The following is a 16,873-nucleotide window of genomic DNA, read 5'->3' as shown; positions in this document are numbered from 1 at the left end:
GAGATGGTTTCAATAGCAGCAAATAGGTCAAGTAGGATGCGGGCTGCGGTATCTTCTTTGTCCATTATCAGTCAGATGTCATCTGTGGTTGGACCTGAAAGTGGCTTTTGTGTAGTTGAGGAGGTGGTTATTGTATAAGTGGTCAACTAGTCATATGTTGATGATAATGACTCTTCAGCCATACCTAAATCACTAAATCTTAGAACTATTCTAGGAGTGGGGGAAGTAAGGAGGAAGCATGACTGCAAATGTGTTTTAGTGAGTTTATTTAGTATAATGAAACACCCATGTTCCTGAGCATCCATCACCAGCGATCCCCCCCTGCAACTCACCAACATTGCTAAGAGCCTCGTAGACGGCATTCGCCTCCAAACGTGGAACACAGCTCAGACAAAAACATGAACGTGTACAATCCTCAAGAAGCTGTGAGAAGCCACACACATCAGTTTATTAGGTCTCAATACAAGACTAACTACCTCAACACTTCCTTCCCCAAAATAAACAAAAATAAAAATAATGGAAAGTATAAAGATAATATTCAATAAACCAATGAACATGAACAATGAACATACATCATAGAAATCAATTAACAGGTACTAATATGCAAAAGTAACATCACTAAATGTTAAAAAATGAATTTTACAATACAGGTGAAACCTGCACATCTATCCATGAAAAGAGGAGGATCCTGAAAAGCAAAGAGTAGATTAGTTCAACATATAGGGTCTCATTTATGAGGCCCCTGCAGCACGTGCCTTGCAGCGCCACCCTGTGCCACCAAGAAAGGGTAGAAATATGGCGTATCTTCAAGATATGGTGCATTTCTCTCCTCTCCCCTTGCACTGGCCCACGCATTGCTGCCTAGCACCAACCCAGGCACTATTGCACCAGGGTGCAAGAATGCCTGTGTTGTAGGGATGATTGTTTTTTTGCACAAAGGCACACCTTCCTGCACTAAAACAATCACAAGAGGTGTTTTCCTCTTTCTATGTGTGTTGCTAGCCTCTCCTGCAACTCACTGAAATTGCTAAGAGCCCCAGGAATGGCTTTCTCCTCCCCAAGGTGGAACACAGCTGAAACAAAAACATGAACAGGTGCAATCCTGGAGAAGCTGCGAGAAGACCTGCACTTCAGTCTCAAGACTAGCTAGTACAGTAAACAAATATTGTTTTCGCAAAATGCAGGCTATTTATCATATATACTTTTTGAAAGCTATGATTTTTTCGTTCTCATACGTTTTTATTATCTTCTAGCACAATTTTATATCCTTTTTTATAAGGTATGATTTTTTCATTCTCGTACTTTTTTTTATTTACTTCTTTGACTATCTAATATTTAAAAAAAGAAGATGCATTTTAACATTTCAGCAACCGCTGCAGTTTCTGTGTTATTTTGGAGAGCATCCTAAATTGACATTGGATTGGGACAGGGTTGGACTGGGACAATTAACAGACCTGAGCACCAAACTAAAAGTCCTCATTTGCAAATCAGGCCAGGTTTAAACGTTTGGAGACCGACTGTAATATTGTATTTCAAGGTATGGGGCACTGCGTGCATTTGTGTTTACTGCAGACAACTTTAATGGTGAAAGCATGGAAATCAACTGTAAAAAATCGCCAGCTTGGCAGTAAAACAGGGCCTCAAACTGCTAAAAGACCGGCGCACCGACTTAACTGTCAAACCAGCCCATTGGATAACGGCGGATTATCCTATAGGCAAGTCCGTCTGTGAATTTGTAGAATGCTGGCAGTTATCACTCCAAACACCGGCACTAAAGATTTCCCTGACTTACAACTTTTAATGCAAAGGCAAACCACATGGTCTTAAAGAATCACATTTGAAACATATACATTCTTGCAGTGATATACATTCTGAAGATAAAACAGAAATTGTGCTTTGATCATCACTGCAGTCTGTGATCCAAACAATTACAGTTTTTTCCCTGCCATGGGACCGCCACCTCACAGTGCCCACTAGGACACAAAGATGTTATCCCTACCTTAGCAGTGCTTAATTTGAGCCGGTGGTTTCCGGTGCAGGGCACCAGCACTCATTTTAGAGGGCAGGGACATATTTTCTGCCTCAAGCATTTACTGCAAGCAAAAAACACATATGGTTAAGAGAGAAAAATAGAAAAATTAAAAGTTGTCACAAAGGGAGCAAGCAGAAAGCTTCAAGATTGAGCTGAAGGAGCAGGGAAATGTAAATGGATTAAAGAGGCCCGAGATGGTTTTGGGATTATGCTGCCTCACTGTTCTGTGCTTGCACATTTAATCACAGCAGCTGCGTGTTTCAGAGGAGAGCTTTGGGCTCTGACATGTTTTTATTTACAAATTAAGCACTCTCCCCTAGTACAGAGGCGGGGCTGCCTAAACTAGCTAGGCTAGCTATGTGAGGCAAGACAATCAATTGCCCGAGGAAGAAATCTCGTGTGCTTCTGTGAGAGAGCCTACTTTGGATGTTGGATACAAAAAGCAAGTGCTGAGCAAGCCTAACAAACCTGGCACCTACTTGTCATTGTTGTCTTCATTACATCCACCATAATGGCAAATGCTCTGAAGGCGCAGTGAGCTGTGAGAATTTATTTACATGGTTAACAGTCTTCCACCAGAAGAGTGGCAGGCAGAGTCTCTGCGTGTCTAGTAGGATGGCAAGCTTCCCACCAAACATTAAATAAGACCTACAGTTATCCTCTGACTCTACATCAATTCCACTCTGAAAACATTTTGCATTAATCATTTTCATGAATTATTGATCCTAAATCTGGTAACTGGTAATCATAATTCTTAGTTAGGTGTAGTCTAAATAAATTGATAAAATCTATTTCCAGTGCAATATCATATTTAAGACAGTGTTTCCTTGGCACCAGAGCACTCAGGGGTTACTATGCTCTAATCGCATCAACTATAATGGCAATAATGTTCTCTGATAGTTCTCTGATGGTGTCCTAGAACCTCAGTACTTGTATACTCAAAACTGGGTAACCAAGTTCACCTCTCTGGCACTTGACTCTCTCAGGGTAGTGAGACAGAAGAGTCCACAACTTACTCAAGGAGGTGAAGTGGGTTTAGACATTCAGGATACAGTGCACAGAGTACTACCAGCTAATAAGATCAATGCCCAGTCAGTGTTTTTTTTTTTTTTTTAAGTACCTTAGTACATATGAGAGAAATTCACTACATGTACAACTAGTACAGACAGTGAAAACCAGATGTCTCTATAACCCTCTGGGCCAGAGTTCTGACCCTAAATAGTATTATAGTGCTTAGACGCTAAGCAGTATAAAAAACACAGTTAGCATTGCATATTACAGAACATGGTCAAAAGGTTGCTCTCATTTCCTAAATCCATGATATACATATTTGTATTGAAATGATGTAGTTTCAGCAAATGATGTGAATGCAGGATCAGACCCCCCAACCCAAAGAACAGAAGCGTCATCTAGTTTTTAGCAAGGACATCACTCTAGTGGCATCAGGAATCTGATCACAGGTACCTGGTGTCTTGTCACAGTTTACTGGAGCCCCACAAGTCCAGTGGCCACTGGCTAGCTGTAGGAGGGTAGTGGCTAGCCAGAGTGCCAACACAGCCAGATACCCCCAGATGTCACCAAGAGAAATGTGGGGGGGCCTCTACAACAAGACACTCTTCACCAGCTACAGATTGTGACTATTACACAGACTCCCACAGCACAGGGGAGGGGTCTGGGCAAAGTGAGCTCACCTTCAAGGGCTGAACCAAGTTTCCCCATCTCCCTCCATCTTTGTTGATGAGCTGCAAGCTTCCTTATTGTAAGCAAATGTCTGCATTTTTTGTGTTCCAAGCAGATGCTCCACAACCCTCACATGACAGTTTGTTCTCTGATTGAGTCTGCTGACTGATGCCCTTGCTGTTAGTCAAACTGGCAAACTCCCTAACAGCATAATCCATCCTTCACAGAGAAAACCTTCTCAAGTTCAACCCTCATGAAGGAGTTCAGAGATACAGTGAGCAAGCTTCTCTTACCTTTACCCCAGGGGCTGTGGCTGGCTTTCTTAGATGCAGCCAGTGTGGGCTGCCTTAACAGAACAGAAGATCAGTCATGAACAACTACTGACAGCAAAGGCCACACTTTTATCGCCTCTGATCGATAGACTTATCCAAATATAGGGTATGCTACTTTTGAATCCTGGGTGCCCCTCCAATTGTAAGGCACATTGGTGGCATGTTCACTGTGTGTCCAAGACATGCAAAAGGTGACTTAGGTAGTCATTATGAGATTGGTGGAAACATTGCTGCTAAGCCGGCGGTGGAGATCCGACCGCCAACAGGCTGGCAGTGCAGACCGCTGTAATACGACTGTGGCGCTGAACAGGCCAGCACACACCCAGTACACCACCTGTACTGCCAGTTCAGGCCAACCGCTGCCGATGGTGCCATCTACAGTGCGGCAAAAAGGACCTTACTGCCCACCATATTAGGGATCAGCACACCACCACGACTTCCGGGGTGGGCCAACCTCCACTCAAAGCACAGGGAAAGGAACAGTATAAAAGGAAAAACTCACCATAGGGACACAGAGGAGGCTGCCGACAACATGGAGTATGAACTGGAGATCTTCCCCATGCTGGTACTTTCCATCCACCTCCAGGACATACAGCGCTGACGAAGATGACTGCGAAGGTGAGTACATCGCCTACCACGCAAAGGAGGGAAGGGGACAATTACGCACCCATATGTCACACACACACCCAACACTGACTGCCATCCCCACACACAAACACACCTACAGCAATGCCCCTACCGATATACACACACACACATACATACACGTGTACTCACAATACACTCATGCACAACCAAAACACACACCACGCTCTGCACACACGACACACACCAAACAACACCAACCATAAACACGTCACAACACACATACCGGGCCACACACAAACTGATCACAAAACCACATCCGACACAGACACCAGGCATAAGACGGCATACTAGACACACATCCGGCACACAACCACAAGTGTCAACCACACATACACTGGTACCATACCATGATGCCATCGTCCATTCCACTCACTCCACCCACACCATGCACAACTATTGAACACACATTACAACCAATTACCCACACACATACCATCCACACCAACCTCCAAAACTATCACCACACAAACAGCAATGCACACACAAATACAGACAGGTGCAAAATTGAAAAATATGTGATGCACCCACACAAGCACAGTACACATGCACAGATAGGGACAACGATGCACATACCTGTGCACACGAGGCAGACATAGAGAAACGCAGGACAACTTGATCAAAGTGCACCAACTGAGCAGGTTGGCTATATATATATTTTTTTAATTGTCAATCATGAACTATTTACAAATGGGCCCATTGGGCTGTTCTATGGTCAATGCCCATGCAGCCAAACAGGCACCAAATGGCCCCAACTTTACTCCTGACACGACCATGGTCTCCACAGGACAGGGGCATCAATGGGGCAGGCACCTCATGGCGCAGGGGGAGGGGTTGGTGGTGTGGACTCTGGTCATGATAGTTTGGTGGGGCCACAAGAATGCACAGGGACAAGACGGGGTGGGCCAGGAGGTTCAAAAAGGTCAATGCGTGAAAGGAAATGTTTTTTAGGAGCATGGGTAGGGGCTTTGGAAACAGGCGTGGGAGTAGAGATAGAGGGAGTGGCCGTAGGATGTGTAGGTGTGCTCGATGTGGATGCTGGTGGGTGCTCAGTCTGCTTGTGTGGGGCAGATGAATGAGAGGTGCCTAAGTGGGTGAGTTTACGTGTTTTGGGAAGAGGTGGGTGAAAAAGGGTGGGAGAGAATAAACAGGTCATGTGAATGTAAGCTGGGGTGGTGTCTGCATGTCTGGCGTGTGTGCTGCAGGTGTCTGTAATGGTTGTTGTGGTGAGTGTGGGTGTGGTGTCTGGGGTGCATGTCTGGGTGACTGTTGTGGTAACTGTGTCAATGGGGGCAGGATCAGGGAGTGAGGATGCAGTGCTTGCTGGTGTGTGTGGTGAGGTCATTGTAACAAAGGAGGGGGTGGGGAGACAGTAGATAGCGTGGCTGTTGTTGTGTTTGCATCTGTATGTTGAGGGTGTGCATGGCTGTGGTGTGACTTGTGGTGCCTGTGTGTGTCCTTGTGTGGTGTGTGTGTTGTTTTGTGTGCATGCTGTTTGGCTTGTGTGCTCGTGATGGGTGAAAGGAGAGGGGTGCTGGATGGGTCACAGATGGTTGGAGGGGGGATGGAGGTACCAGGGACACTGGCTGCCATCAATGAGCAGGCCGCAGCCTGCAACATTCTCTGGAGGCCAGACAAGGCATCGTGAATGCCTTCCAGGTAGGCATTGCTCTGCTAAATCTGGAATGCCAGCCCCTGGATGCCATTCACAATGATTGTCTGTCCCACAGAGATGGTCCACAGGAGGTCAATAGCCTCCTCATTGAGGGCACCAGGGCTGACCCTGGGCAGGGGCTGAGGTGCCTGCAGCGAAGGAGATGCCCACCCTCCTGGGTGAGCCGGCACGGGCAACTCAGTGGGGAGCTACTGGAAGGGCTGTGATGGTATGGAAGGTGGCGGATGAAGATGTTGTTGGGGTGGTCCCAGAGGGGTGCGCCACTACCAGGGAGCTGCCATTGGAGGAGGAATCCTCGTCTGATGTTGCTGTGGTAGTAGGCTCCTCTGTGGTGCTCCGCTTGCCCTCCAACCCACTGGTTCCCTCAGCGTCAGTGGACTGTGCCTCCTGGGTCCCATGGGCTACAGTATCCCACTCGCTGGTGCCTCTGCTCCTTCGCCTGATGATACTGATGCACACAAGGACACAAGAAAACAGTGAGGGAGGGGGGAGACAAAGAAAGGGATGCAGGCTGTGAGCAACTCAACTATGATGCAGGTAGGCACACATGCAGTACACTTCAATCTCAGAGCTCACCTTACCATAGCCTTTTCACTACATGAATGTACCACTGATAGGGAGTACACCTGCCTCTTTGGAGTACACTGCACTGATTGTGGTGCCCTACAGATTCAATGCACTTGTCCTGCAACCTTTTCCCACATTGCCGACCATTCCCCCACTAAAGTTGGCATGCAGGACAGTGTGAAAACTCACTCCGGTGTGGCTGCTGTGATTCCCTCAAGCGTCCATCCAAGGCTGGGTAGGCCACTGCCAGTATGCAGGCCAGGGTCTGACGTGCACCCCTCCCTCGTTGGGAGGCCATCCCCAGGTGGGCTTCCGTGGTGTTTCGGGCCCAGCATCTCAGGTCCTCCCACCTCTGCCAGCTCTAGACCCCCAGGGTCCGCAAGTCCCTGGCGATGGCTGGCCATGATCCCTTCTTCTGATGGGCGCTGACCTGCATTGGACAAGTATAGGAATACACATTAATGTAGATTGGCCACACGCATGCTGACAAAGGATACAATTGCACTCCCACTTGCACCAGGACCTTCATCATCTTGCCTGGTGACAGGTGTCACCAGTCTCTGTACAGGTGAGCACACAGTGGCTGAGCCAGTGTCTCTGGTTTTGGGGCATTGGGCCACAGCTGTTGGTGGTGGCTGTGTAGTGGGGTCTGTCTGGTGTGCTGGATGGGGCTTCTGGAGGGTGACTGACCAGAGGTTTCAGACGGGCCAGGCTGCTCTTCCAGATCCAGACATCCCGCTGTAGTTTCATCTCTGGGGACTTCTTCTGCTGTGGGACTGGCACTTACAGGCACTTCCTGGCAGCTGTCATGGGCAGTGTCACCTGAAGGAGTAAAACAAATCAAGTTGATTGTGTGTCTTTCAGTGTGTTTGAATGTGTATTAGTTGGGTGGCAGTAGTGTTCAACAGCTTCAGGGGATATGACATTGACAGCCATTTAGTTGTCGATGGTGGGGAATGCACATGTGCATCACGTGCACACATTCTCAGTTGCACATCTTTCCTTCTGTTTTTGTCCTCTGTCATGTCATTGCCATTTCCCTGCCAGCATCTGCCACCAGTTTCTTGTGCTGACATCGCCATACATCGGCATGCAGGACTCCCATTGGGATGGATGCAGTGCATGGAACTAGTGGGATGTGTGATGCATTGTGGGACTTGTTGTGTTTCAATCATTACATGCAGGGACTGGTGGTTATGTGCACATTGGTTGAGTAGGTGTTAGTGGGGTACGTGGGCATGCAGGGGATGGTGTAGGTGATTCATGGGGTGGGATGGATATGAGATAGGGTGTCTTGGGTCTTGGGAGGGGTGTGGCATTGCCTTACCGGAGTCCAGTCCTCCAGTGAGTCCAGTGAGGCCCTTAGGATGAAGCATAGCCATGACCTTCTCCTCCCACTCGGTCAACTTGGTGGGAGGTGGTGGGGGACCACCGCCAGACCTCTGAATGGCAATCTGGTGTGATGCCATTGCCTGGACCTTCCCCCGCATGTCGTTCCACCTCTTTCTGATGTTGTCCCTTGTGCATTTATGCTTTCCCACTGCAGTCACCCTGTTGATGATCCTCTGCCAGAGCTCCATATTCCTGGCTATGGATGTCTGCTGGATGTGTACACCAAACAGCTGTGGCTCCACCCAGATTATTTTGTCCACCATGGTCTGCAACTCCCTGTCAGTGAAACAGGGGATCTTAGGGGGTGCCATAGTGGGTTGTGTGGGGAGAAGTGTGCTGTGATGTGGTGGTGTTGTTTGGCGTTGTGCAGTGTGTGAGTAAGTTGATGGCAGTGTGGTAAAAACTTAAGGTGCAGTTGTGGGATGCATGGTTGCGTGCTTGAGTTATATGTGGCATGGGGTGTGCAAAAACGTGACTTGAGTTCATGATGTCCCTTTCCAGTTGGCCAGTAGTAGTGTGGCAGCAGGTAGGAATTGCTCAGGATTGTGGGTATTGTGGGTGTGTGTTTTATAGTGGGGTGTGTGGGTGTGTGAAGTGTATGTATTTACCGCAGATGTGGGTTTTTCAAATTTTCCAATGTGGGGTGGTGTTGTTGGTGGGTCCATTTTGTGACCATGACGGTCCATGCCACCAATGGCGTACCACGGTTACACGGCCACTGTGCTGATTTACGAACCATATTTGGGATAGCGGTATAGTTTTTGCTATGTCGGTGGCAATTCTATGCAGCCTGTTTCCTGCTGTCATTCGGCCTGGCGGGGTCAGATACCTTGCTCTTTTCTGGTGGATTTTGGCTTTGGGGTTGTATTACGGCAGTGAGTTTCCCACGTCTACGCCGGTCTTTTCACAGCAGACTGCACCACGGTTGGCGGTAATTACCGCCAAACCCGTAATTCAAAAATAGTTGCTGTTTCTCTGTCCCACAATCTTGTGCTGGTCCATTTTGTGAAATGGAGCATTAAGACTCTCAAGAATCGTCCTTCCTCTGCACCCTCTTGCATGCAATTCCCAACTTCAGCCTCAGTATCAATATTTGCTATGTTCTTGACACATAACTCATACTCTATCTCTCGGACAAGACCCACAACACAAGAAACAAGTTCACTACCTACATGAGCAAAGTCACCAACTGGATGAAAGCCAACATCCTCACGCTCAACATCGACAAGACAGAAGTAGTGATCTTCGAAAAAAAAAAATCACTGTGGGACTCCAACTGATGATCGGCTGAACTTGAACCCACATCCAGAACCCACACTGGGAGCCTATGAATAATCAGCAGCAGCAAACTTAACATGACTGCACAATTCAACATTGTCACTGCATACTGCTTTTATTCCCTGAAGATTCTGAGGAAGATCTGCAAATGGTTCCCAAGCAACACTAGGAAAACAGTCACTCATGCCCTGGTCTCTAGCAAGTTGGACTTTATGAACACTTCCTACTTAGGGATTAACTAAGCAACTCACTGGAAGACTACAAACCATCCAGAACTCAGCAGACAGACTCAAACAACCTCCCTCACAGAACTCACATCACACACACCTTGGGGAACTCCACTGGCTCCCGGTACTCAAACGTACTCACTTCAAACTACTCACACACACATTCAAGGCACTACATATCTCAGGCACCACTTTCCTGAACACTTGCATTTCCTCTCACAAACCACCCAAACATCTTTGCCCCACAGGACCCCCACTTCCACACATACAATGCATACATAGAACCAGATCAGGAGACCGAGCTTCTCTAACGTCACGCCTAAAGCATGGAACAGCCTTCCACTCCACAGTATACTTTTCACTTCGTGAATTCCAAGAGAAGCTGAAGACATGGCCTTTCAATTAACCAACCTATCTGTGGGCTAAGCACACACACCTGCTCAATGACAGGATACCCTTGCAGTTGATAGTGCCCTTTACAAATACACATAACAACATTTTCTCTGTAACTCAGCTCTTGGTGCTAGACCCAGCTGCTGCCCAGCACTTGCTCTAAGAGTCCACTGCTCTAAAATTATAAGGACCTTTACCTGTCAGATGTCCTATCACACCCATGTGCTTTATGAGGTGGCATTGTGCTATCCTGGATCTAGCTCTAATTTCACTCACTTTTCTGAGCTAATTGTGCTGGTCTAAATAATTCCCTGTCGAAGGTGCTTACTTTATTCCCCTTCCAACCTCACAGATTAATTGCAAATGTTTTAGCCACTTTGGTTGATCTGGTACTTCAAGGACCTAATCCTAGAACTTCTGTGTAAATGAACTATTTTCGCTCTGCACGACATAAGGCCTCATTTAGAGTTTGGATGCAAATGGAAATACCCCAACTTCTGGAGTAAACTCTGAACATGAAATAGAATCCACCATCTGAATTTCCTTCACAGTCTTATAGGGGTGAAGATTTAGCAACTGAATTATACTCTGTACTGAGTTTCCCCAAGAAATTGGAGGATTGTCAGTTCCCTGCTAGCTCTAAATAGGAATGGGAACGTTTTTAAACTCTGACTTTCTTCACTCGTGATAAGTCTTTCTTCTCATGTACAGGTATGACATTAATTAGAAACAAAGCATATTGAGGCCCTATGTGTTTGTTGCAAATCAGATTAGACTTTCTCCGACCTTGAGACCTCAGGCACTCAATAAAAAACTGAGCTCATTAAATCGGTCTTCACAAGTCCTGAGCACAACCAAACACTGGTTAAGGTCATCTCAGTCGTACATACCTTAACTGACATTAAAGGCTTCCTAAACCCACTCAAATGATATGGATAGCGTAGACAGGTCTTATTTTTCATATCTCCCATGATAATGCTATTATTTGCTCTATATTCTTGCATTGTATAACGGTTTGTTATGACATTAAAACTACCCAACTCCACACCTTTATCTCTCCTGTGTGACTCGAAGGTATTTCTTCATTTTTTGTTTGTAGTCTCTCCTTTTCAAAGATCTGATCATACACATTGCATTTGACTCTACATTTGCTACTTTCCCTACTTTCGAACATATATCTGGATTAATATATGTGCTATTGAAAAACCAGTATAAATAGATAATGAAAGATAAATGTTGAATTGCTACCACCTGCATCAGAAAAAGGACAGTTGGATAGAATTCTTGGACAGCCAAACGGATTCCAGTCACACAGCAAATATATCTGCAACTCGGAAATCAGTTCCAGTACGATTTATATTGCTGCATGCTTTGTCACAGGGGCGTTTAATTCACGCAGTGAAACTAGGCAAAGTTATCACCCATACACTATCACATCAAACAACATTGAAACATTACCAGACAACAAATAGACAGCATAGCGCCTTTTCTGTTGCAATACCCTACAGAATTCACCTTGTTGAAGGCTGTAACAATGATTAAATAGCACTGGTGAAAAGTCAGACAGTCGCGCCCAGAGAGTGGTGAGAGACATAAATCCTCCTTACAGAGACATGCTCTTGCTTTCGAGAAATGTATTTTTGAATGCAAAACACTCATCTGTGGCATTCAAGTTCAATCTGTGTGCACCAAAAGGGGAATACGTGTGCATATGCACATGAAACAGTCTCATGTTATCCCCAACGCTTGGAATACATTGTAAAACCGCGATTTATTGGACATGCATTGTACACGTGGATGTTATCTAAATACCGTACTGTTACTGGTGATAAACAAAGTGCTTTTTCACTAATTCTTCTGCAACTTGCATTTTAATTAATTGACCTCTATTCCACAATGAAATCATTTTTACGGAGATACTTTACTTTCAAACCGACGATGGTCCCTTTAAACTTAGCCTAAACATTTCAATTTTCAGAGAAATTGAGGAATGGATATTGACGAAGGTTTTCCTTTCTGTGACAAGCCATCCCATGACAGGCAGTCATTTTTAGGTGATATGTTGAGGGACAGAGCATAAGACTGTGACTTGACTTGTGAAGTGAAGCCAGAACAAGATTTTTTTATGATTCATTCTCAACCCTTTGCCTCAAACGTTCTTATGTAAAGATAGAAATGCTGGCTTGGCTGACAATGCAGTAAGAAAACATTGTGCTTCAATTCCTTTCCTCCTACGGTACCTACTAGTGGGCGTACTTGAGACACAGCCATTGGATGCAACAGCTGTTTCGAAGAAACATAGCAGCAGAGCGCGCAAATCTGGAAGCGGATACCTTGCACATGAGGCGAAAAGGAGACAGGATCTCAAAAGGGTTGTGGGTGTTTGGCAGAAATGCTCATATGAGCAACACGACTGTTTTCTTCTTTCCGCCTAGCGTACAGGTGGTTTATGCTTATTCTAGTCTTTTATATACTTTATAACTTTTTTACAGCCAACGTTAATGTTATGCCAGTAAAATGGGAAGAGCATAGCCAGAAAGAGAGGTGGTAATAATAAACTGGGTGGGTAGTGCTCTTTCGAAACTTTGGAATCCGTGTTCTTAAAAAAATATGTCTGCATACTCTCAGATTCAGATATTCCTGTTCATTTCAGAATTACTGCGGGCCTCTCTTGAGGAGACTGAGCAGAATACCCCGCCAAAACAGAGATTCTGGGACAACGACATGACACTGAGACCTTTCGGCTTAAACATCTTGGAAAATATTTGAAGCATTTCGATAAGGGAGGCACTTACACCCTTGAAAATATAGGCCTTTTTACGAATTTCGATGAAGTGAATGAAAGCTTTTCCAGGAAAGTAAACAGAAAGTCGATCCAAGCTCAAACAACATACGTGTCAGTGGGTCAAAACTAAGCCCTGTTTTACATCCAGGTAATTGAATTGTATAGGTATAATCATTAGAGAGCTAGGGGTAAATATAAGGCCATTCTTTTAGATGCCATGGAAAATCACTTTGCAATTCTAAGTAATTTTCTTTACTGACAACTTTTCAGTATGTGTTTTCAACAACTCCTGGATTACCCAAGGTTCCTTAGGGCTTTACTGTGGATATTTACGGTACGAGTTCTGAATTTGTTACAACCACAGATTGGATCCGTTAACTCTACACTTAATCGCCACTTGTATATGATTATGGGGCTCACTTCATACTTTTATACATGAAATTTGAATTATTACGTGCACATTTTCACTTTCACTAAGCACTGGGTTGATTGCACCTTTGTTCTCCTTTAAATTATTTGATATATTGTATTGTAATAGTATTTATATAGCGCTTACTACCCCTGACAAGGCGTTGAAGCGCTTTTCGGCGAGTAGCACACTACTCCGGAACCCAACAAGAATTAGTGATGGATTAGTATCAGGAAATATGAGTACAGTTTTAGTATTATTATGAGTTAATTTGAGCCACGGATATGAGAGTTTGCAAGTTAGATTGACTGGAGTAATGGAGGGGTGGAGGAGGAAAGAATCCAGAAGTGTTAATTGGGAGTATATGGTAATATGATTTAGGCTTGGGATGAGTAAAGGGGGATGAAGGAGGGAAGAGTCTGTGGAAGGGTTTAGGGAGATCATAGTAGCAGGGTGAGATAAATGAGGGTGAGTTTAGTAGGGTTGTTTGGGAGGTCATGGTAGTAAAGTGAGGTTTGGTGAGTAAGATGTGGAAGCGGAGGGAAGAGCTTAGGCAGAGTTATTTAGGATATGAAAGTAGTAGAATGGATTTGGGATGAGTCAGAGTGGGAATGGAGGATAGATTGATAGAAACATTACATATGATGCTGGGTAGATAGGTGTGATATAAGATGAGAGCAGAGATTCATAGATATCTAGTATAACAACCCAGCCAGGAGCCATGCAATGACCCACGAACATGCCAAGCACAGAACAACACACACACATACATATATATATATATACATATATATATATATATATATATATATACACACACACACACATACATACACACATGAATACACACACATATGCACACATATATGTACTTACAATACATATTTAGAGCCACGGGTAAATATACTTAGTTCAACAGGTTTAAAGAGTGTGTGTGAATTTTATTGTTATGACATAGTAGCGATACATATTTTCTAAAGAACTATACATAACTAGAAATATACACATAATCAGAAAAAATATTTATCAGCATCGGCATATGCAGTCCATAATTGTTTGAACATGGTGGTTATAAAGGAAAGATCCAACTATTGAGTAGTTTTTTGAAGACAAGAAAGTTATCTATGGCTCTTATAGTTGGGGGCAATGAATTCCATAGTTTGGCTGCTTGAGTGGAGAAGGATGTACCACCTATAGTCTTTTTCTTGTACGGCGGTGTTCTAATGCGGGGTGCCAATCTTGAACAGAGGTTTCTTTGTTGGATGTATTTGGTTATTTTGTTTCTGATAAAAAGCAGTCCTGTTCCATGTATATCTTTGTGGGTGATACAAAGCAGCTTGAAAGTGCATCTTCTGGCAACGGGTAACCAGTGTAGTGCTCTCAAGGCAGGGGAGATGTGGGCTTGTGGTAGTAGCCTGGCTGCGGAGTTCTGAACATGTTGTAGTTTTTTCATAATAGATAGAAATGATCCATTGTAGAGGCCATTGGCATAATCCAGTTTGGATAGTACAAGCGAGATAGCAGCTTGCACCTTGTGTGAAAATCTGAGGTGGGGGAAGATGCGTCATAGAGTCTTCAAGGTGATGAAGCTTGTTCATGCTAATTTGTCCACTTGGGCATTCATAGTTAACTTGGAGTCCATGGTGATTCCAAGGTTTTTAACTTCCTTGGATAATTAAGGAGGTGGTCCGGGATCGTCAGGCCAGACGCACAGAGGGTCATAACGTTTCCAGTCACCACATATGAGTATTTCTGTTTTGGAGGTATTTAGTTTGAGATGGCTCCAGGTCATCCACTGATCAAAGGCTCTGAGACAACTGAAGATTTCTGAGTTTTCAATGTTTTTGGAGCATTCTAATTTAAGTAGAATTTGTGTGTCATCTGCATAGTTGTAGCATGTGAGATGAAAATCATTGATCGGTTCTGGTAATTATATCATGTAACTGTTGAAAAGCAAAGGTGAGATGATTGATCCTTGGGGGACCTCTGCTTTTGTGAGGTAGGGTTTGGATTAGAAGGGGGTGAGTAGATGATATTAGGCCTTTTTTGAAGATACGAAGTAATCCAGTCGAGAGCAGTCCCTTGTATACCGGCTTCGTGGAGTCTTTGAATTAGGGTGTCATGGTCAACCGTATCAAAGGCAGCCGAGAGGTCCAAGAGAAGTAGTACAGTAACTCCATTGCGGTCGACTGTGTTTTTAAGATCATCCCAGATTGCTACGAGTGCCGATTCAGTGCCTCTTCCTGGGTGGAATCCAGTTTGGAAGTCTAAAAATATAGAATTGACTTCAATGAATTGTGACATCTGGGTGAATGCTGCTCTTTCTATCAGTTTGCCCAGGAAAGGTCCATTTGTGATTGGTCTGAGGTTGTTGGGGTCCTGCGGGTCTAGGTTTGTCTTCTTTAATAACGGTCGGATGTATGCCTTTTTCAGGTCTACAGGAAAAGTTCCTGTAGTTAAAGAGTTGTTGATGATTCTTCTTACAGGTGTGGCAGCAGAAGTAGATAAAAGAATGTTCTTGAAGATTTGTGGTGGACAAGGGTCAGAAGGGCAACCGGAAGGCCTGCTTGCTTTGACCAAATCCATAAATTCACCTTGGGATATTTGTTGGAAGGACTGTAGAGGCTGGGTTAGTTTATTCTTAGAGGGTATTTTAGGAAAGGGTTTGGTGCTGATGGTTTTCTTCTGTTTTAAATAGGACTCCAATGTGTCTGCTTTGGTTGTGTAGTGAGTTGCCAATTTGTTTGTGAAATCTTGAGTAGTGGGATGACTTCCTTCCATGCAGGTAGGTTTTTGAAATTCATTGAGAATTAAAATAAATTCCTGGGTTGTAGATTTAACATTTTGAAATCTGTCTGAGTAGTACCTTTTTTAGCTTTTTTGATTGTTGATTTTTATATTCTGTTAAGTTTGTGTAGCTGTAGTTTGTCTTGACTGTTGTTTGTTTTGAGCCGGGTCCGCTGCAACTTTCTGATTTGTTGCTTTGGCTTTTTAAGTTCTGTGTTTCTCCAAGGTGTTGGTTTTCTTTTGTCGTGTTTAGGTTTTCTGAGTGGTATTAGGATATCAAAAGCTTCCTGTAGCCACTCATAAAGGTTTGGAACAGAATGAATTGTATCTAGACGTGTTTGCTGTTAGTTGTGTTTCTAAGTCATCAAAATTGAGTTTGCTCCATGCTCGATAGGTGCATGTATATAAGTAGTTGTGGGGTGTATTGATTTGTGGATTTTTATGTTGGAAAGTTATCAAATGGTGGTCTGACCATGTGATTGGCGTGATGCTATGAACAGTAACTAGTTCAGGCTTAGCGAAAATGACATCTAGGATGTGTCCAGCGATGTGTGTGGGATTGTGTACAATCTGATGTAGGTTCAATGTGACTAGGCCAGAGGTGATAGCTTTTGGATGGGGCATATTGGGTTTGTCAAACCAAATGTTTAGATACCCAAGAATGCATAGGT

The sequence above is a fragment of the Pleurodeles waltl genome, chromosome 7 (genome assembly GCF_031143425.1).
Source record: "Pleurodeles waltl isolate 20211129_DDA chromosome 7, aPleWal1.hap1.20221129, whole genome shotgun sequence".
Taxonomy (NCBI): Eukaryota; Metazoa; Chordata; class Amphibia; order Caudata; family Salamandridae; genus Pleurodeles; species Pleurodeles waltl.
This window is presented reverse-complemented; position numbering follows the sequence as displayed.